General features: G+C 45.0%; 1 protein-coding gene and 1 long non-coding RNA gene across 6 annotated transcripts in view; one reads left to right on the top strand and one right to left on the bottom strand.

Moving 5' to 3' along the window:
* Positions 1-21675, bottom strand: part of ELFN1 (extracellular leucine rich repeat and fibronectin type III domain containing 1) — a 988432-nt gene that overhangs the window by 775782 nt on the left and 190975 nt on the right. The gene's annotated exons all lie outside the window — the stretch shown is intronic.
* LOC134945377 (uncharacterized) overlaps positions 1-21675 on the top strand; it is a 321195-nt gene that overhangs the window by 115574 nt on the left and 183946 nt on the right. The gene's annotated exons all lie outside the window — the stretch shown is intronic.

Below are 21675 nucleotides of genomic sequence, written 5' to 3'. Positions count from 1 at the left end.
TAAGGCATAAACCAACAGCAATGGGGCGGGGGCCGGCCGCTGTTTGCAGTACTTTCACACATGAAATTGGAAATCTCTCATGAGGCGTCGTGGGCTAGGGGTGAAGGCTCCCACCTCCCTCGCTGGGGGTCCAGGGTTCGAGACCTGATGTGCTTTCTTTCTTTCTTTTTTTTTTTTTTTCTGTAATAATGCATTGTATTATTTTATTTACACTGTAAGACAGTCAATGGAAGGATGCACACAGATTTCACATAAATCAAAGTACATCTGCAGGAGCGATTCTTTACGCTAAATGCACCTAAACAGCGGGAATGAAATGAGTGTATTCTGACGCTACCAACTGAGCAAAACAGTACTGTAGATCTTCAGCGTTTGTGTATTGCACAGGACCTGAATTTCCTCCCTGTGCAGGCCCCCAGGGGGGAAGGGCGATGGGGGTAGGGGGGAGACGATGGAAAATACTGTGCCTTTGAAATGCAATTACATGAGCGTCCGAGTACACTACGGCATACTGTAAACCAACACCAATGGGAAGGAAGTGCCAACCTTATTTTTAATGTGTTCCCGTGACATTCACTTTAAAAAAAAAAAATTTCTCTCCAATACAGTACATCCAATGGAAGGATGCACACAGGTTTCACATACAGTAAATCAAAGTACATCTGCAGGAGCGATTCTTTACGCTAAATGCAACCTACAGTACAGTACTGTAAGTGAGCAAAACAGTACTACAGTGGGCGTTTGTGTATTGCACATGACCAGCATTTGCATTCCCTCCCTGTCTACTGCATGATCTGTGCAGGCTCCCATGGGGGAAGGGCAACAGGCTAGCCGGAGGCGGAGGAAAACACCGTGCTTTACAAATGCGAGCGTCCGAGTCCTCTAAGGCATAAACCAACAGCAATGGGGCGGGGGGCGGCCGCTGTTTGCAGTACTTTCACACATGAAATTGGAAATCTCTCATGAGGCGTCGTGGGCTAGGGGTGAAGGCTCCCACCTCCCTCGCTGGGGGTCCAGGGTTCGAGACCTGATGTGCTTTCTTTCTTTCTTTTTTTTTTCTGTAATAATGCACTGTATTATTTTATTTACACTGTAAGACAGTCAATGGAAGGATGCACACAGATTTCACATAAATCAAAGTACATCTGCAGGAGCGATTCTTTACGCTAAATGCACCTAAACAGCGGGAATGAAATGAGTGTATTCTGACGCTACCAACTGAGCAAAACAGTACTGTAGATCTTCAGCGTTTGTGTATTGCACAGGACCTGAATTTCCTCCCTGTGCAGGCCCCCAGGGGGGAAGGGCGATGGGGGTAGGGGGGAGACGATGGAAAATACTGTGCCTTTGAAATGCAATTACATGAGCGTCCGAGTACACTACGGCATACTGTAAACCAACACCAATGGGAAGGAAGTGCCAACCTTATTTTTAATGTGTTCCCGTGACATTCACTTTAAAAAAAAAAAATTCTCTCCAATACAGTACATCCAATGGAAGGATGCACACAGGTTTCACATACAGTAAATCAAAGTACATCTGCAGGAGCGATTCTTTACGCTAAATGCAACCTACAGTACAGTACTGTAAGTGAGCAAAACAGTACTACAGTGGGCGTTTGTGTATTGCACATGACCAGCATTTGCATTCCCTCCCTGTCTACTGCATGATCTGTGCAGGCTCCCATGGGGGAAGGGCAACAGGCTAGCCGGAGGCGGAGGAAAACACCGTGCTTTACAAATGCGAGCGTCCGAGTCCTCTAAGGCATAAACCAACAGCAATGGGGCGGGGGCCGGCCGCTGTTTGCAGTACTTTCACACATGAAATTGGAAATCTCTCATGAGGCGTCGTGGGCTAGGGGTGAAGGCTCCCACCTCCCTCGCTGGGGGTCCAGGGTTCGAGACCTGATGTGCTTTCTTTCTTTCTTTTTTTTTTTTTTTCTGTAATAATGCACTGTATTATTTTATTTACACTGTAAGACAGTCAATGGAAGGATGCACACAGATTTCACATAAATCAAAGTACATCTGCAGGAGCGATTCTTTACGCTAAATGCACCTAAACAGCGGGAATGAAATGAGTGTATTCTGACGCTACCAACTGAGCAAAACAGTACTGTAGATCTTCAGCGTTTGTGTATTGCACAGGACCTGAATTTCCTCCCTGTGCAGGCCCCCAGGGGGGAAGGGCGATGGGGGTAGGGGGGAGACGATGGAAAATACTGTGCCTTTGAAATGCAATTACATGAGCGTCCGAGTACACTACGGCATACTGTAAACCAACACCAATGGGAAGGAAGTGCCAACCTTATTTTTAATGTGTTCCCGTGACATTCACTTTAAAAAAAAAAAATTTCTCTCCAATACAGTACATCCAATGGAAGGATGCACACAGGTTTCACATACAGTAAATCAAAGTACATCTGCAGGAGCGATTCTTTACGCTAAATGCAACCTACAGTACAGTACTGTAAGTGAGCAAAACAGTACTACAGTGGGCGTTTGTGTATTGCACATGACCAGCATTTGCATTCCCTCCCTGTCTACTGCATGATCTGTGCAGGCTCCCATGGGGGAAGGGCAACAGGCTAGCCGGAGGCGGAGGAAAACACCGTGCTTTACAAATGCGAGCGTCCGAGTCCTCTAAGGCATAAAGTATTGAATGCAAAGTACAGTAAGAGTACAGTATTATCAGAGCCAAACCTGACCAACATGATGCCCTAGGCTAGATTTTGGCTGATGCCCTCTTGCACAGATGCTACGTAGTTCCGCCTCTAACCCTGCACCCCTTTCCCAGCACCATCACCCATTTTGGCGCTCCTACCCCCTATAATCTAAATAAGAACAATGTGCACATTTAGTGCCAGCCCAAAACAGTGTACAGTATGTTCTTGCTGGGAAGGGGCATGGTAACACAATAATACCCGAAGATGAAATGACACAACACAGTACTGCAACTTTATTCACATTATATCATGCAGTGGTGTCTCTTATTCTCATGACATCATATCATAGTACCACATTACTCCTAACAGTAATGCCCCTTATTCACATTACACCCCACCACATTCATCTTTATTTACATTAGACCACAGGTTCTCAAACTCAGTCCTCAGGACCCCACACAGTGCAGGTTTTGCAGGTCTCACAGAATCACAAGTGAAAAAATTAGCTCCACCTACTGTATGGACCTTCTAAAATGTGTCAGTTAGTAATGAATACATCTGTGCACTTGCTGGTTTACCTGCAAAACATGCACTGTGTGGGGTCCTGAGGACCAAGTTTGAGAACCACTGCATTAGACCATGCAGTAGTGCCCTTTCCTTATGTTACACCAGAAAATATTGTAGTACACCTTATACACATACAGTACAGTAATGCCACACATTAGTAATGCATTTCATATTTAAATTTTCTGATTTAATTTCATAGAGCCGCAGTCACTCACAGAATATAGGCATGTACTGTAGCATCTCATTTTATTCTGCAGAAGCTGATTATTCCCGTTTGGCTAGTTTGCCGCCTCTGTACAGTATATCACAATAGAAAAAAGTTATAGTGTCAGTGAAAAAAGCACCTCATGACAGATACTGTACACAAGCTCATGTCTAAATACTGTATATTGTAAGCAGTGACATTAAGGGGTACAGTACTGTATATGCAATTGCAGTCGAATTCCGGCAGGAATACGGAAAAAATGGACACGGGATCCCCCATCTTTTTAGAACCAGCACCGGGCTCTGCGCCTGGTCCTGGTGCAAAAAATAAGGGGGACAAAAAAAGCGTAGGGGTTCCCCATATTTTTTGAATCAGCACTGGGCTCCACTAGCTGGACAGATAATGCACAGCCGGGGGAGACTTTTATACCGGTCCCTGCGGCCATGGAATTAAATACCCAACTAGTCACACCTGGCCGGAGTACCCTGGAGGAGTGGGGGCCCCTTAAATCAAGGGGACCCCCCTCCAGCCACTCGATTATCTCTATCACCCCTGTGTATTGTAGCTAGGGGATTGTGACGCTCCTTCAGCATTGCCCCGTAGCCTGCAAAATCTGTGCTGTTATTTGCTCCATAGCTGAGTGCCTCCTAGGAGCTAGGAGTCACAGGCGGTAGCCATTTCAATTGAGTCTGCCCTGCTATAGAATTGTACAGGTATGTGTACATTACCGTACGGTGCATAGAACCTTTACAGTAGAAACTCTCCTGCAGCTTTGGCCTGCTTTACTGTATGTACTGTAAAACTTGTGTTTTGTCAGTTTGCTATGCGACCGAGCCCGGTGTAACGTACAGTACTGTAATGTGCATAGACCTCGCTTACAGTATCTCTGTGTATTTTGGCTAGGGGATTGTGACGCTCCTTCAGCATCGCCCCGTAGCCTGCACAGCTTATGCCATTTCTCATTCCATACCCAACTGCTGCCTGCCACGAGGTGGGGGTTCAGGAGGTGGGGGTTCATGGGTAGTGGTCGTTTTGACAGTGTGCTATGCGATTGAGTCCGGTGTACCGTAATACTGTATGCAATCCTACAGTAGCTTATCCCTCCCCTGTGTATTTTGGCTAGGGGATTGTGACGCTCCTTCGGCATTGCCCCATAACCTGCACAAGGGTTCAGGGGCGGCGGCCATTTTGCCAGTGTGCTACAGTATGTCATCGAGTCCGGTGTACCATAATATGCATACTGTGTATTTTAGCTAGGGGATTGTGACGCTCCTTCAGCATTGCCCCATAGTCTGTACAATCTGGACTATTACTTGCTCCGTAGCCTAGGGCCTCTGTGGGGCAAGGAGTCATAGGTGGTAGCCATTTCTATTCAGTCTGCCCAGCTACAGAATTGTATGTGTACTGTGTACGGAGCATAGAACCTTAACCTGCATAGAACCTGCACATTATGGTACACCGGACTCGATCGCATAGAACCGCTCATGCAGCTACTGTATGCCCTGGTTTACAGTATGTGAATAAAAAAAATAATAAAGTGTCTGAAAAAAACTACAGTAACATGCATTCGTACTTAAGGAATCGAACCCTGGACTCTGAGTATAGGAAGCGAAACACTTCACCACTTCGCCGCAGACAAATGTATAAATCCGTTGGTTTTGATTATGCTGTAATGGCTACGGGATTAGGACGATAACATACTGTAGAAAATTCCTAATCTTGAGAGGCAATAGTGAACTTGTAACACACATCCATTTGCGACAGTGTACACTACTGGTTTTACAGTACTGTGTTTTGTCTGCGGGACTTGGACGCTCACATACAGTATTCATAAAGTATTGTAGATGGATCATATACTGTATGCTGTACTATTTGCGTCGGTGTCGTACTGTATATACAGTACTGTATTAAATAATGCAGCGTAATGAGTACAGTATTTACTGTATGCAGCGTAATGAGACGCCTTAGTAAAGTAGTCCTTATTATGTATGTCAGTATTGTATTTTACGGGAGACCACACGCATGCGCAGTGGTGATTGTAAAAAGCGACATCTGGTGGCTGATCGCAGGTATTACACGTAAAGGTAACGCCAAACGTCAAATGTCTGTCTCCGTGCGATTAGATAGCCTCTCTGTGGCTAGGCGCGCCTCGCTACGCCACAGTACGCTGCGTATGGTCGAACGGGACAAACGCCGCGGCCACTCAAGATAAAGGTGGCTACATCTGTAGGTGCTGATTGGTTGTCTATTTTTGTCAATTTGTGACCAACTAGATTTAAAATTGCATTATTGGACATCCAAATTGCAGCATGTTACTGGTTTAGGTCCTGTTTTATTCTATAGCCTTTCCAATTAATTTACTTGGAGAAATTAATAATAAATATATAAAAAAACATAGTAACAAAGACAATTTAAACTTCTAATCCAACTATTGATCAACAGCAAAAATATTTTATTAATGATTGTGTATCTTGGTTCCTAAAAACCAGAATGCAAGAGGACTGTAAGAGTATAGCATGGAACTATTCTGAGGAGGCCGGTACAATGTCACACAATTTGAAATATAAAATGTATTTTTGCTTTATAACAGCTGTGGCTGCTGGACGATAACGCGCCGGAGATCAGCTTCATCTGGGGCCCCCGGGGTCACAAGGGGCAGCCGGGCAGCAGTGAAGTACTGCCACCGCTGCCTCTGAACCTCCTCTCACCTCCCGCTCCTCTGCTGCCGCTGCCGGGATGATGGGGACGGGGGACAGGGACGGGGGACAGGGACGGGGGGGGGGGTTTAGGGGGGGTGCATTGTGCCGGGTGATCGCGGGTGGGGGATACAGTTCTCTTTTCACGGCTCCTGCTGACAGGGGCAGCCTGGCAGCAGTGACAGACTGCTGCAGCTGCCCCTGGTTTTCCTCCTGCTCCACCGCCACTGCTGTCAGGTCCCGGAGTCACAGGGGCAGCAAGGCAGCAGTGAAGTACTGCCGCCGCTGCCCCTGGTTCTCCTCCCGGAACGATGCTACTGCTCTCGGGTCCCGGTGTCATAGTGGCAGCCGGACAGCAGTCAAGTACTGCTGCCGCCAGTCCCTGGTTCTCCGCCAGCCATTGCCGCATTACAGGGATTACAGGGCCAGTGCGGCAGTAGTGATGGATTGCTGCAGCTACCCCTGAACCTCCTCCCGGCTCCAGCTCCTCTGCCACCGCTGCCGGGGATCCTGGGCTGCCGGCAGTGATGGTGAAGAAATAGTGTCCGCCTACTTATTGTTCAGTTGGGGGGAAAGTTCCCCCTACACCTGCACGATTAATTGGGAAAATCAAACAGGTATGATTTTCCCAACTAGTTGGACCGACCGTTTCTGGCTGTTTTTCAGCATTTGGGAGCAAACGGCTGATAATCGTTTCCTCCCACACACTGCCAGATTAACGTTCCAACCAGCCAACTAGTGTGCTGGTTGGAACGATATCGTCCTGATGTATAGCTAGCATTAGACTGTGAGAAGAGACATGATAGAGACAGAAGTCTCCTTCTTATCTCCAGAGAGACCAGCAATATAAAGCTGTTCCAGCAACCCTGCACCACTACCCATTTGCAGCATACACTTATCGGCTGGTGAGCTGTATATAACCATACTACAATGAAGCTTCAATCCATGAGTAGCAATTTATTTACAACAGGACCTGTTATATTTCAATAAACCAACACCACGTGTAAAGTAAGTGGGCTGTTTATACAGTAGCGTAAGTGATCCGCTAGTGTGTGCCTATATAACGCTGCAACAGCAACACCTACACACACATCATTCTTCACACAAATATCACTGTTAGGATCATGCCTTGAACATACAAAGCGCAGACCTGATTATAAACAACTCAAAATCTTACGCTTCTCATCCTGATCATGTTATGGGGTAGAGAGTGTAAATCATGTAGCTACTAACCCAGACAACTCTGCAACTGTAATCAACCAGAAAAATTTAACCAAATGTACCTACTGCCATTATACATGTCCATGCATGTCTGCTTTCAGGTAATGGGGGGAGGGGGGGAGGCACTCTCAATGATTTTAATAAGTTGTCTACTATACTCTGACACAAGCATCATAAGGCTGGTAGGTTGTTAGGAGCAACACTGAAGTTGCATCATATGTGATTGGTAGGTACTTACAAACCCACAGATAACGTTTTCTAAACCCACTTACTACACTTTTTAAGCCTTATTTTGCTGTAGTGAACCACTTCTGCCTATACTATCAACTCAATCTGCCCTCTGACATGCAGAACAATTCTGGGACCTGCCAGCCAAGTAGAAGCAAAGAGTAAACCTGTCAGTAAACCTGTCTTTTGTCTCCTCTTACTTCACTTCGGTGGACTCCAACTCAAATGCTATACAGTCCCTGATCTTTTCTGTGCTAAACGTGAGCCCAGCCCAGAGCTGCCTGATAGCAGGTTTCTGACACGCATGGGATTATACACTCGCTGGTAACATGCCCCACACATTCGTTTCCTGGAAGAGACTGCACAACAGGCAATACATGAGACAGTGACGAGTAAGAGGGAGGGCTGCCTCTGGTGTAAGATATGACCCTGTTGCTGACATTGGTTGTTCTTAGTTGTTAATCCTGCTTTAGATGGATTTTAGCAGATCCCATTTAATCACTGCGTTTACCTCGTTTCCCCAGCCATGCCACATGGAGCAGGATGAATAATTCACAACCTTGTAGGAGGTATCAAATGAGACAATTAGACTATTGCTCTAAGAGCTGGCACCAGGATTTGAGTCTTTCCAGTGACTCAAGTTAATTAATATCATTGAGTAACACAAGGAAATCTTGAGTGTTTCATCCACTTGGAACACATACCCGCTGTTAGTAAATAAAGTTATTACTTTATATTCAGAGGCACAATGTATATACAGTATGGCCGAGGAGAGTAGAAATTATCAGAAACAACAGCAGTGGTGTGAAGCAATCTGCTTTATTTTCTCTCACTCAAGTCAATGACTTGAGGTAATGCTATATAGCTTTTACCTGATAAACAATACAACCATTGAGCATGTATTTTGACTGTGGTTTACACAGTGGGCAGAAAATACACCATACACACAAGGAACAGAAGTGGCCATTGGGATGTTCCTTTAATTCCTTTGATGGCTCTGTTCTAGGCCATGCCAGAAACACACTGATAACCAGTATCTCAAGGTGATGGATGAATGCTCAGTATCCCCAATTGGTGCACTGTGAATACCTAATGCCTTTTCAATTTTGAGGGCAGTGTCCTCTCAAACTTTTAGACCCTTCCAAAGAGACCCTTGTTTAGGTCTGTTTAGGTCTGATCTACAGATCCACGTGTAGGTAGATACATGTGCTCCCACTAGTGCCACAGTGTCTCTAAATACAGAACCATAGCATCCAAGCTGTGGACATGTGTGAGTTTTAGTGATTGGTGGAATCTGAAATTTGCAGCAAAACATTACATTGGTGGAGATTACGGCGGTGCAGTCCACCCTCCCGCTGCTCTTACTCTGCTCCACTGAGCTGAGCTTTTGCATTGAAGAGGAAACAGGGCTATGTGGTTTTATTTAGGGATGGACATCGGAAGGGCGCCATCAAATTGTTGCAGCGTTTTTGCGATCACAACATGTCTTACAACGTTACCTAACCACCACCTCGTAACCATTAAATGGTTTAACCATCGTTGTATGTGAGTGTGCATACCCATTTCACGGCACAAAAATTCTCCTTCCAAGTGTGCGGAACAGGTGTGATATCGTAGAGAGTAACCATCAAACTGTCTGAATCAAATGGCAAAATCAGTGCCATTAGAACGGAAACTTCAGTGGTTGCCAACCAGCAGTTTCCAACTAAGCCATTCATAGTTTTACACATAACAGCAGGTGTGGAACTACTGCTGTTGCGGAGCTGCGGATGTGTACTGTATACATTTTAACATATGGGCAACTTATAGGCATCGTACCAACAACATATTCACAATGCAACCAGGTAAACTTCCTCACAAAATTTTGACCTTTATAAATGGAGGTAAAGATTCCTCACAAGATATTGATTCAGCCTCAGGTATCCGACAGTTAGTACGTCAACACAAAATATATATGTGAAATAATTAAAAACATTATTCATATATTCATGTATACAGTATGTGACAGTACCAGCCTAAAATATTGATATATTAGCCAATAGCCTGAAAGGTACAAATGCTGGTCAGTAATTATATAGCTGTCAATCTTATCCTTCTGATATAAGGTCAGAGAAAGCAATTTACGCACAGTATATATCATAATTTGTACATACAGATCTAATATCAATGCATAAGTACATAACACCCTGCACAGATCTTATCTCGATTGACGTGCACACTGGCAAAACATGGATTAAGGGAAAAGTTCCTATATAGATAATTGTAATTGGTGTGCCAATTTATAGTACTGTATATATAGTACATACAGTATATGGAGAGAGAGAGACAGAGAGAGAGAGAGAGAGAGAGAGAGAGAGACAGAGAGACAGATTGGTGGAATGTAATAGGGTGTGAGAATTAGAAAATGAGAGATTTTGTGAGAGTTCTTGTGTTTTTTTTAAAGTGGCGATCATTAAATGGCAAAATCTGGTTGATTTTGCCATGTACAGTAAATGATTGCCACTTTAAAAAAATCTTACACAAATGAAAATGCAGAATTTTTACTCAAAGTGTACTTCACAGTGAATTATCCACATATATCCCAGTTAGAGGTCATCAACAAGTGGAACCTTTAATCAGTAGGGGTACGAATGATAAAATGCTCAGATTTGCTAAGAATTCTAGCACCTCCCCCATTTCAAATTTGGATACACAGTAGATGATCTTAAATAATTTCTGATGCTTTTAAGAGTCGAACGCTGTGATTTGCTCTAATTAAACGTTCTAACCCTGTCCATTTCATTTTGTCTACGTGGAACCATTATTTTTTTTGGAAGACTGAATGCAATCAGCACTCCGATTTTAGCTAAAATGATCTAATGTATTCATGTGTGAAACACCCTAAAGTGGACCTGTCAACATGAATTAACATTTTTTTTTTTTTACAATTTTGCAAAAGAATTGCTACTGCCTATTAATTGTTTTTCTTATTCAAATCATAGTCCCAGCAGGAGGATCTATATTGTCTGCGCTTCAGTGGGTTGCATGTGCTGCATTAGACTTTCCTGGACATGTTCAGTCAGCAATTGTAAAATAAATACATTCCAAGTGGTAAGTGGATGTGATGTTTCTGTGATTTTATAGCCTCCGTAGCGATGTTTGGTCTGCAACTCTTAGGAATCACGACCAAAGCAAGTAATATTCATTAATTCATTTCTCCGTAACCCCACAATCACCACCCTTGCCCTCTCTTTATGTATAAATAGACAGTAATTACATATTTGTGCAATTTATTTCCATTTTGTGTGGGCAAACAGACAGCAGCGAGAATTCGAAGTGTAACAATAACATGACAGTATGGAAGTAGAGTGAAATATACAGGCTTATTGAGCCAGCCAGGAAGGAAAATCAGAGCAGTGGACGATTCTGAGGTTATCCAGTAAGTAGCTCTGGGTCAGATCTTTCAAGCTTCAACCTAATATTGCAGCCGGCTCAGGCGTTCCATAAACCAAGCTGGGGTCACGGAGGTTAAAATGTCTCCTCTCTCGCAGGGACTTTAAAAATGAGTTGCCATTGTGAGTTCTAAAATCTATTCTACTCCCTGGCCCTGATCCCATTTTTCTGTCGCCAGCAACGGATTTTTAATTTCCCCCATTGAAAACCCAAGGCATTTGTCATGTTGTCTTTTCAGCAGAAAGGCTTTTGTACCACTGAGAATCTACGCTAGAGTCTGTACACACATATTTTATACAGCAGGTGACACATAAAGTACAGGGTATATAGTGGTGCAGCCTGATGTACTGAGCGCTGAATTTTAGTAAAACGTCACATTATTATGACTACCAGCTAATAGCTGGCGTAACCATCGTGTGCTGACATTCACCTCTTGCATCAATGGCACGTGGTGCTTGATGTCAGTTATTCACAATGGTGCCACTTGTCCAGTCACGACACACCTTCACCACAGCAGCACGTGAGCTGTTCACAAACTGCGCTGTTCCTGAAATACTGCCACCCATGGCCCGAAAGCCCATAATCATCCCTTTTTGCAACTTGGATAAATCGTCCATGACAGCAACGAGTGATATGTGTGCAGACGGCCTATCGCAAACCGTATATTCCCACCAAGCCAACACATGACATGTGTCTATAGATTGTAAGCTTGCGAGCAGGGCCTTCCTACCTCTATGACTGTTATCACCCAGTTTGTAATTGTTATTTCAAATTGTAAAGCGCAACGGAATTTGCTGCGCTATATAAGAAACTGTTAATAAATAAATAAAATGTGACGAACTTCAAGGGCTACGCGTTGCCGACGTCAAATGTAGGAGGTGGTCATAAGGGATCCGGTCTGAAGATCGACAGTGTCTAGGTCGACAATGTTTAGGTCGACCACTATAGGTCGACAGTCACTAGGTCGACATGGATGGAAGGTCGACAGGGTTTCTAGGTCGACATGTGCTAGGTCGACAGGTCTAAAGGTCGACATGAGTTTTTCACATTTTTTTTCTTTTTTTGAATTTTTTCATACTTAACGATCCACGTGGACTACGATTGGAACGGTAAAGTGTGCCGAGCGAAGCGGTAGCGGAGCGAAGGCACCATACCCGAAGCATGGCGATCGAAGCGAGCCATGCGAGGGGACGCGGTGCACTAATTTGGGATCCCGGTCACTCTACGAAGAAAATGACACACAAAAAAAATCCTCATGTCGACCTTTAGACCTGTCGACCTAGCACATGTCGACCTAGAAACCCTGTCGACATTCCATCCATGTCGACCTAGTGACTGTCGACCTATAGTGGTCGACCTAAACATTGTCAACCTAGACACTTTCGATTTGATGAACCACACCGGGTCATAATAGTGTGACTCAACTATGTACTTGTCACCAATGTAGCAATCTCTTGGTCAGCCATTACTGTTTCATTACTATTTTCTTTCTGGAAACAATGTTGACATAACGGTACCACTTGCCTCATTTTTTGTTTCTCCCGTCCAGGAGTAACCAGGCAGGCGGATGCTCCTGGTTTGTGATGAGGGCAGGGCTTGGTGCCTCTCATCATGAGCCCCTGCCTTCCTCGTGGCATAATGCCATGAAAGACAGGTCTATAAAGCAGGAATGGACCCAAAATGATGTAATCCTCATAAAAGCGCGTCACACTGACTCTGCCGGGGGACTCTCTGAACATCCGGGAGCCAGACAGTGAATGGCTGTCAGTTTGCTGATTGGTGGATTGTTGGAGCTATTCTCCAGTCAGAGTGCTTGCAACCAGTCACTGTACGGAAGCATGTGCAGAGACGGTGTGGGACTGCAGAAGGGGTATGTTTGTTTTTTTATTTATTCCCGTGAATAAGTGGGTAGGGGCCCCAGTGCATTGCTTTGCCTAGGGCCACCAATGCTGTTAAGACAGCCCTGTGTCTGAGCCAGCCAGCCAATCAGCTGCAACCGACACACACACTGAAAATGTTAAATTCTCAGGAAACTAAATAATACCAAAGACAGGACAGTGATACTGGATAAACATATCTACTATTGGGGTAGTTCTACAACAATGTGAACAATGTTGATTTTCTAAATGAATATTGGCCATGTACACTTACTGACAGGCAGATAAAGCAATAATTCTGTTACTTCTTTTAAAATAAATTTGCTTTTGAGTGTAAACGCTGCACAAATTTCGATTTTGTTCTAGCAGAAAGAAAAAAAGAAGATTTCAAGAAAGCTTAGCATTAATAACGTGAGGTTCGCGGCTCTTGTTCCTCTTTAAGTTCTGTACAGCTGACATTTCCTGCAGGTGGGCCTTTTCATTCGCCGCCAATGCTTCCGCTGTGCAAAACATTAAATATTTACACCCTTGTCAAAACGTTGTAATGATTCTTTCCTCTAGATCCATCTATTAACCATGTTTCCAAAGGTCCACGCAGTTATAGGTGTTTCACCCAAAGTCCCCAGGCCGTTATGTTGTTCCTTTTACTCTTCCACAAACATATCAGCTCTTAAGAGAAAGATAAGGGATAGGAAATGACGGTTGATAAGGACACTGGGCTCACCTGATCTGCTTGTCACACAGCCACTTATCTGCTGGTTGCTGCTGTGGAAGGTCAATGTTGTGATTGAAATATAGAGCGCTATATCAGGCATCACATCTTTGTGTGTGCTCTGTCAACCTTGTTTATATGTTGACTTCTTTTTTCTCTTTTTATATCCAAAGAGGAAAATCCATTTTTTTTAAAACTTGTATTCCCCAACCGACCACGCTATTAATCGCTGCTGATGTTCTGCTGCCGCTGGTGGAAAAATAGTTGGCATGTATCAATACAGTTTAACGACAATCTGGGTGCTCACATCTCACACGCTCCCCCTTCTTTCCTATTCACTACAACAGAACATGGCAGATTGCCAATACTATTGCTTGTTACTTTGTGGTGACGGTGTTGAAACAGTGTTGCATTTAAATGTTTTATTTTTCACTGATATACTAAAGAAGCAGAAAACAAAATCTTTAAATATTTGAAGATCATTTTACCATTAATTAGGTCTTTCATTTTTATTTTTTTTTACAGCTCCTGCGTCAACATTTCCTTTAAGTTAATATTGATCTTTTCATCTTCTATAACAAATATATCTTTATGTAATATATTGCTCAGATGTTGCAAAGCATTGCTCTGATCTTGTGCGTAGTGGGTTTTTTGTTTTTTTGTTTTTTTAATGGAAAATTTTACTTACACTTGCACAAGTGATAATCTGTCTAAGCTTAAAGCAGCGATTTACTAGGTATTCTAATCTCTTTACAAGCTTGCTTACAAACAGTGGTTGCCTTGTCAGATCGCTGCAACCTATGGGGGAGATCTATTAAACCTTAGTGTGAGATAAAGTGGAGACAGGTGATGTACAAAGCATTCAGCTTCTGTCATTTACAGGCTGTGGGGGTATTTATCAAAGCTTGGAAAGAAATAAAATTGTGAGAGATAAAGTACCAACAAATCAGCTCCTAACTGTCATTTTTCAAGATCTCAGGACAAGGAGCCCCCACTTTCTTGCTGCACTAGGTGGGTGTGGGTTAAAATGGGAGGATGGTCTTCAACTAAACTATATACTTTAAATCAGTGGTTCCCATACTGAGTCCTCAAGGCACTCTAACACATACCTATTTTTGGAAAAGCATTTCAGGGAGATTGCGAAAGTAACACCTATCTGAGAGGCGTGTCATAAAATAACTTACATCCAAATGTAAATGAGCCTCAAAGTTAGTAAGATCTACTTGTTGTAGAAAAGACACTGACATTTTGTTGGATTTGTTTGTGGATTGTGTTTTAAAAGAGCTTCCATATACTGTAAGCAGCCACAAGAAACCTTATTGCATGTAGCCATAGGGCTCAGTGTGCCTTATAATAACCAATGCAGGGAAATAGCACTGATGATCCCATTTGAATGTATGTATCTCTGCTTTCTTTTTTGTAATCAGGAAGATTGATGGTCTGTTCTATAGATTGCGAGCAGGGCCTTCCTACCTTTACTGTATGTCTGTCTGCTTTTACCCAGTTTTGTTCTATTACTGTTGTTCTAATTGTAAAGCACAATGGAATATGCTGCGCTATATAAGAAACTGCTAATAAATAATAATAATAATGAATATTCAGGGAGTCAGGGAGATTGCTGCTATTCCAGGGAGTCTCCTGCAGAATGCCGGAGGGTAGGCAACTATGCGCTAACAGTCCATGTTTCAAGGATGCCCATGGTTGCACACAGATAGTTTAACTGAAATGAATGTGGGAGTAAGGAAGGGCCTAATACCAGTGTCGGACTGGGGCATGTAGGGCCCACCGGGGGAATACAGTGGTAGAGGCCCATGTTTAGGGGTGTGGCCAGAGCCGGATTAAGGGGGGGGGGGGGTCCAGGGGGTCAGTACCCCGGGCCCCCCTGTCATAAGGGGCCCCCCAGCCAAAACTGCTCTGCCTCGCTCTGGTGCTGCTGTTCCCTCTCCAGCCTCCGCCGCCAGCAGCAGCTCTCCTGGCAGCAGTGGAGGCTGGAGATTGCTGCCTGCCCTGTCTAAGTCCCTGATCCAAGCTGCCCGTTAGGAGGGGGGAGGGAGACACACTCACAGCCGCGAGCGGGACATCACACACCCGCTGGCAGTGCGCAATCCTCCCTCCCCAGCAGCCAGTAGTCTTCTCCTCCTCGCTGCAGCTCCTTTTGCCGGTGTCAGGCATTGTTCGGGGGTATGCCGCGATTCGGGCGTCGGAGCAGAGGAGACAGAGCAAATATAAGATAATTGTTGTCATGTTGACTCCGCCCACTCTCCGACGAGCCGCGAATCACGGCATTTTTGCCGTGTGGGCGGGGCCTTATGGTGAACTGTGCCCCTTGCTCCCTGCAATATGTCCTGGTTGCAGCATCTTCACCCCTTTCCTCAGGGCAGGCTTTAGTGTAAGTTTACAGAATGTGTTCTATGTGTGTATTTGTTCTATCTGTGTATACTGTATATATGTGTATTTGTTCTATTCGTGTATATGTATGTGTTTTATGTGTATGTATGTGTGTGTATGTGGGTATATGAGTTCTATGTAATGTGTTTGTGTATGTGGGTGGGTGGGTGGGTGGGTGTGTATGTATCTATGTATGTATGCACGTGTATTTGTGTGTGTGTGTGTGTGTGTGTGTGTGTATGTATGTATGTATATATATATATATATATATATATATATATATATATATCTATCAGGTGATGGCAATCACAAATTAAGAAGAAGTCCAGGAGAAGAGCATTCTGTCCCTCCTGGAGAGGGTCATGTTGGGAGGTGGAGAACACCTACTGGATAAGGAATCGATAGGCCCTAGCACAAGTTGTTATCTGGTGGAGAACACCTACTGGATAAGGAATCGATAGGCCCTAACACAAGTTGTTATCTGGTACGGACCTTTCCATTTGTTGTGTCTGCAGTACACTATTAACAAAATTACTGCACCATAAGGCGCTTGTTCTTCTCTCCTAGTACTATATATATATATATATATATATATATATATATGTGTGTATACAGTATATATATATATATATATATATAAACACACACAAATACACGTGCATGCATCAAAGGGTACCCCCCCTTACGAATCCTGCTCTTGCCCCTGAGGGGGGTGGTTGCTGGTGGGCGGGGGCCCTGTCTTGTGTGCCCTGGGCCCCCCAAGGGCTTAATCCGGCCCTGGGTGTGGCCAGTCTCTAGAGGAGGTGTGCCCAGCCGCCACATTGGTTTACCTAACCATTTTGCATGGGTTGGTCCCCTAGATAAATATATACAGTAAATACTGTAGTGCATGCATGATAATGTACTAAATTAGTAACAGCAAAGTCTGGAACCTGATGCCTAGAGGAGGGGGTGGGCCCGCAGGCAGTAGGGCCCACTGGTGGTTTCCCCTGCACCCCTGTGGGCCAGTCCAACCCTGCCTAATACAGCTTTACACTAACATGCAAGGGGACGCCCAGCACAGGGCAACTCCGCCCTGCATGCTGGATCCAGCCCCCCCCCCCTGTACACTAGCTACCTGCCATGTTTTAGGTCGCAGCGGCCCGTCCCGCAAATGGTCCATACACGCCTGCGTTGTACGGACCACGCCCCACTCAACACCCCTTAAATGCCGCCACGATGCCACCTCCCGCCTCACAATTGCCTCTGCCTGTCAATCAGGTATCAGCATTTGCAGATGTGAGATGCCATCGCATTACACAATGGGGGTAATTCCAAGTTGATCGCAGCAGGAAATTTTTTAGCAGTTGGGCAAAACCATGTGCACTGCAGGGGAGGCAGATATAACATGTGCAGAAAGAGTTAGATTTGGGTGGGTTATTTTATTTCTGTGCAGGGTAAATACTGGCTGCTTTATTTTTACACTGCAAATTAGATTGCAGATTGAACACACCCCACCCAAATCTAACTCTCTCTGCACATGTTATATCTGCCTCCCCTGCAGTGCACATGGTTTTGTCCAACTGCTAAAAAAATTCCTGCTGCGATCAACTTGGAATTACCCCCAGTGTACGCACACGCAGTGCAGCATTTGCGTGTGCGCACACTTTACAAGGCATCAGCATGCGAACGCTGCCACAGAAGCGTTCCATGCTGAATTAGGCCCGAAGTCACTTGTGCAGAAGCATGGATATCCTTAAAACCTGGACTGTTAGGGTGCCTTAAGGGCCGAGTTAGATAGCCACTGCTCTAATGGTTTTTGCATGTAAATTGCTAGAAAGCGTTGCTCATTCTCCTCTCCTGTCTTGACTCCTTTCATGCAGTCAAACACTGCACCGCAATGCTTGCAGGAAGGAGGTTAGGAGAAGCATGTCACCCAGTGCTCATTCCACAATTAATTACTGCAGAACCAGAGTGCTGGAGGATGCCGGGAGATACGTCTTGGTGGTCAGGAGGCAGGGTGAAAGAACTCACTTGTGAATAATAACAAAAAATTAAAAGCTATTCTTCCTGCATCAGGCACATTACCAAAATGTGACAATTAGCCTGCCCACAAAGGGGACACCATCCATTCCAGTGTCCCCTTTTTAAAATTTTTGAACCCGTCACTTGCACTGCATAGGAATAACTTTGGTGAGGAGGAGCCATTTCATCTACTCAGGGTCCTGCTAGTTCCATTGAGTTACAATTACAATTGGGGTCCTACAGTATGTTGACAATCCTCCATATGATCTCCCAGAGGGAACAGCAAACAGAAATCATATGGGCCCCATCAGTGGATTCGGAATCAGTGCTGGAGCCCCCACCACAGTATAAGAGTGAGGAAAATATAGTTTGAATTATATTTGAACAAATATTTCTGAATCTCCCTTACTGCTGCTGTACCTCCCCAGCACACACTGACGGCAGCGGAGCAATAATAGCAGAATGCTTCACCAGCTTTACCAAGCCATCTATAAAGGTGCTCATACATAGTGCCCGAGCCGCACATGATGTGATCATGATTCTGCCCACTTCCTGTGGTCAGAAGTCCTGTTTGAACATCTGCTGGTCTATGCACCTGTAAAGCCACAGCCCAGCATTTGTACCAACTCCATCCTTGGCTCAGTAGATACAAATTAAATTGGGTAGATCTGCATTAGAACAGGATGCAACTCCATCTTCACACCCACAGCAAAAGTATTGTACATGTGAATGCTCTGATGCCATATAGTTGTGCCCATCCAGCCACAAGTGATAAGCGACAAGATGCATGTGACACAGAATCACTTATAAATACTTTAAGATGCGTATACAGTCCTCAATGGATAAGTAGTCTGCTGAAAATTACTTGATTCGCCTGCATATGTGAAACTCAGAATTAGGCACATAGGATGGGCTGTATTAACATACATCGCCGCCCCTTGCTGCTCATCACAGCGATGTTGATCGCATATGTACTAACATATGCGATTAACATTGCAATGCGGTGACGGAGGCCCCCCGGGGTACCTGTGAGGTGGTGTGCAGGGGTCTCCGTCACCTCAAGGGGTCTCCACCTGCTCAACTGCTGGGAAGCAGGCAGCAGGCTGTCCCGAGAGCCTCCTCCTCCTCCCTGCAGCCGGAAGGACCTCCGGCTGCGTTGCTAGGGGGAGGAGGAGTTTAGCTTCCGGGACCAGGGCTTCCTGGAAGAAGGTATGCCACGGGGAGGGAGTTGGTGTCTGCGGCGGAGGTGGTGGGTTGCGGCGTTAAGAAACCCATAGGCTTCTATAGGGTATTGCCATCCAAAGATGGTGATACCCTCAGGAGCGAAAACACGGCGGGAGGGGGTTACTACATACGAAAACGGGTGTTTTATCGCATTTTCCCTTTAGTACATCCCGCCCATAGAGAGAGTCTGGTGAACAAATTAAGAGTTTCAGAAAAAACTAACCACAACCTCATAATGGCTGTCACCCCTGCCCTATGTCTGAGTGACACTGATTAGATGATGACCAGATTTTGGGGTCGGGGTATAATGTGATGCAGTCACCAGGACGACATTCCAAATGTTGACAATCATAAATGTCGACACTACAATATCGACATGTTAAATGTCAACATCTGCAGGGAGCGGAGGGTTAGAATTAGGCACTAGGGGGAGGGTCAAGATTAGGCTGCAGGAGGGGAGGCTTAGGGCAGGCACTAGATGGAGGGTTAAGGCTGCGGGAAGGAAGGATTAGGTTTAGGCAGCTGGAGAGGAGGGTTAGGGTTAGGCTGTGGGAGCGTTAGGGTTAGGCTGTGGAAGGTTCAGGGTTAGGCACTATGGGGGGGGGTCAAGGTTAGGCTGTGGGAGGGGAGGGTCAAGGTTAGACTGCAGGAGGGTTAGAGTTAAGCACTAGGAGGAGATGTCAACAATGTCATGTCGATGCAATGAATGTAGACAAAATATATCACACCAAATCAAGCAATGATCGCTACATGGTTGTATGTTTGGACATCAAATGCACATTAATTCTGCCTCAGAACCTGGCAGTTCTCTAAGGCCGGGTACACACTACGCTGATATTGGCCCGATTTGACATTTCTGGGCAAATCATACCCCGACAAATCTGGTCATTAGCGATGTCTTCTGATTGGCCTCTTGTGCAGGGTCAACCAGAAGCAGGGTCCCGTCGCCCGCCAGATCAGCTGACTATGCATTGTTCTGATGCATAGCCGGCTTAAGGCTTGGCTGCACACTTGTATATACATGTTACAGTCAACTGCTCTAGAAATAATTGATTTGATGGGCCACATTCTCATAAATATTGGTTCTGTATACAAAAACAGACTGTATACAATCCTTCCACCATGATCCATTGTCTTGGGATTCCCAGATCTGTACTACTTCCTGGGGGAGGTCTGCTGTCACATGCTGTGATTTGATGTCCTGAGGATTTTCCTAAAAGCTCCGATTGTGACAAATAGGAGGTGCAGTGGTCTGACGTGTTTGAAACATTGGAGCATAAGCTGTCCAAGGCTATGGTTGGCTGGTTGGGGTCTGGTGTTCCCCATTGGCTGCAATGAAATGTTGGGAGGCATGTGTATTATGCAGTATGCTAAGATCCCATTGTACAATTATCATTATCTGGTAAATAAGCTAATGTACTAATTTACAGCTGAAACAGTGGATGACATCGCATTTCTCACTTATGGGTTTATCTTCCTTTTTTTATCCCTATTTTAATTAAGTAACAGTCTCTAGTGAGTTAGTCTATTAACTATAAATTGCTATTGTGCTAAAGTAAGCTAGTTCTGCTGCCGTAAGAAATTGTCTCATCCGACTGATTAAAATTGTTCTTCAGCATTAAGCATTAGGAAATTCCTTCCCTGACAATAGTATATTCACATGTGGCAATTTTGGCTTTTCATTTACATGTGAATTTACGTTCAGACCTCAAATGACTGACTTGTGTAGATGAGGCTACAATTTAATGGGGTTGTTGGTGAGGGAGGTAGTTCAAATGCCGCTGGACGGGATCATGGCGGTTGAAATACAGACGCCAGAATCCCGAACGGCGGTATAATGGAGCTCGGGATCCTAGCGTCAAAATACCGACGCCTGGAATCCCGAACGTTCTGTTAGCAGGACGTGCTTGCGTCCTGCTGCATGGGGTAGGAGGTTAGATTTAGGCATTAGAAGGGGGGTAAGGGTGCAGGGAAGGGGTTGGTTAGGAACCGGGAAGGGGGGTTAGGGTTAGGCACTTACAAGGGGAGGTTAGGGTTAGGCAACAAGCGGGGAGGATTAGGTTTAGGCAGTGGGGAAGGGAAGGTTAGGGTCAGGCATCACCAGAAAGAGTTAGGGTTAGGCTCCCCAGGGTTAGGTTTAGGCAACCACAAGGGAGGGTTAGGGTAGGGGGCAGTGGAGGGTTAAAGCACTTTCTGGGGGGCTGTTGGGATTTTGACCAGAAAAACAGCAGATAAGGCCCAGAACGACCAGAAATATTACAAAACTTTAGTGGAACATGTGTGATATAAGGAAACATACGAAAACTGCAGGTAGAGTTGGGTTTGAAATGCCAGCAGATGGGATTCCGGTGGTCAGAAGAATACCGACCACGGCATCCCAACAGTGAGACTCTTGACAGGGGGAAGATCAGAGCGGCCAGGCAACATTCTTTACCTGCCTCCCAAGAAGCTCAGGA

Source organism: Pseudophryne corroboree, chromosome 7 (genome assembly GCF_028390025.1).
Source record: "Pseudophryne corroboree isolate aPseCor3 chromosome 7, aPseCor3.hap2, whole genome shotgun sequence".
Lineage (NCBI taxonomy): Eukaryota > Metazoa > Chordata > Amphibia > Anura > Myobatrachidae > Pseudophryne > Pseudophryne corroboree.
The sequence above is the reverse complement of the archived record's forward strand: the minus strand, read 5'-3'. Positions and strand labels throughout refer to the sequence as shown.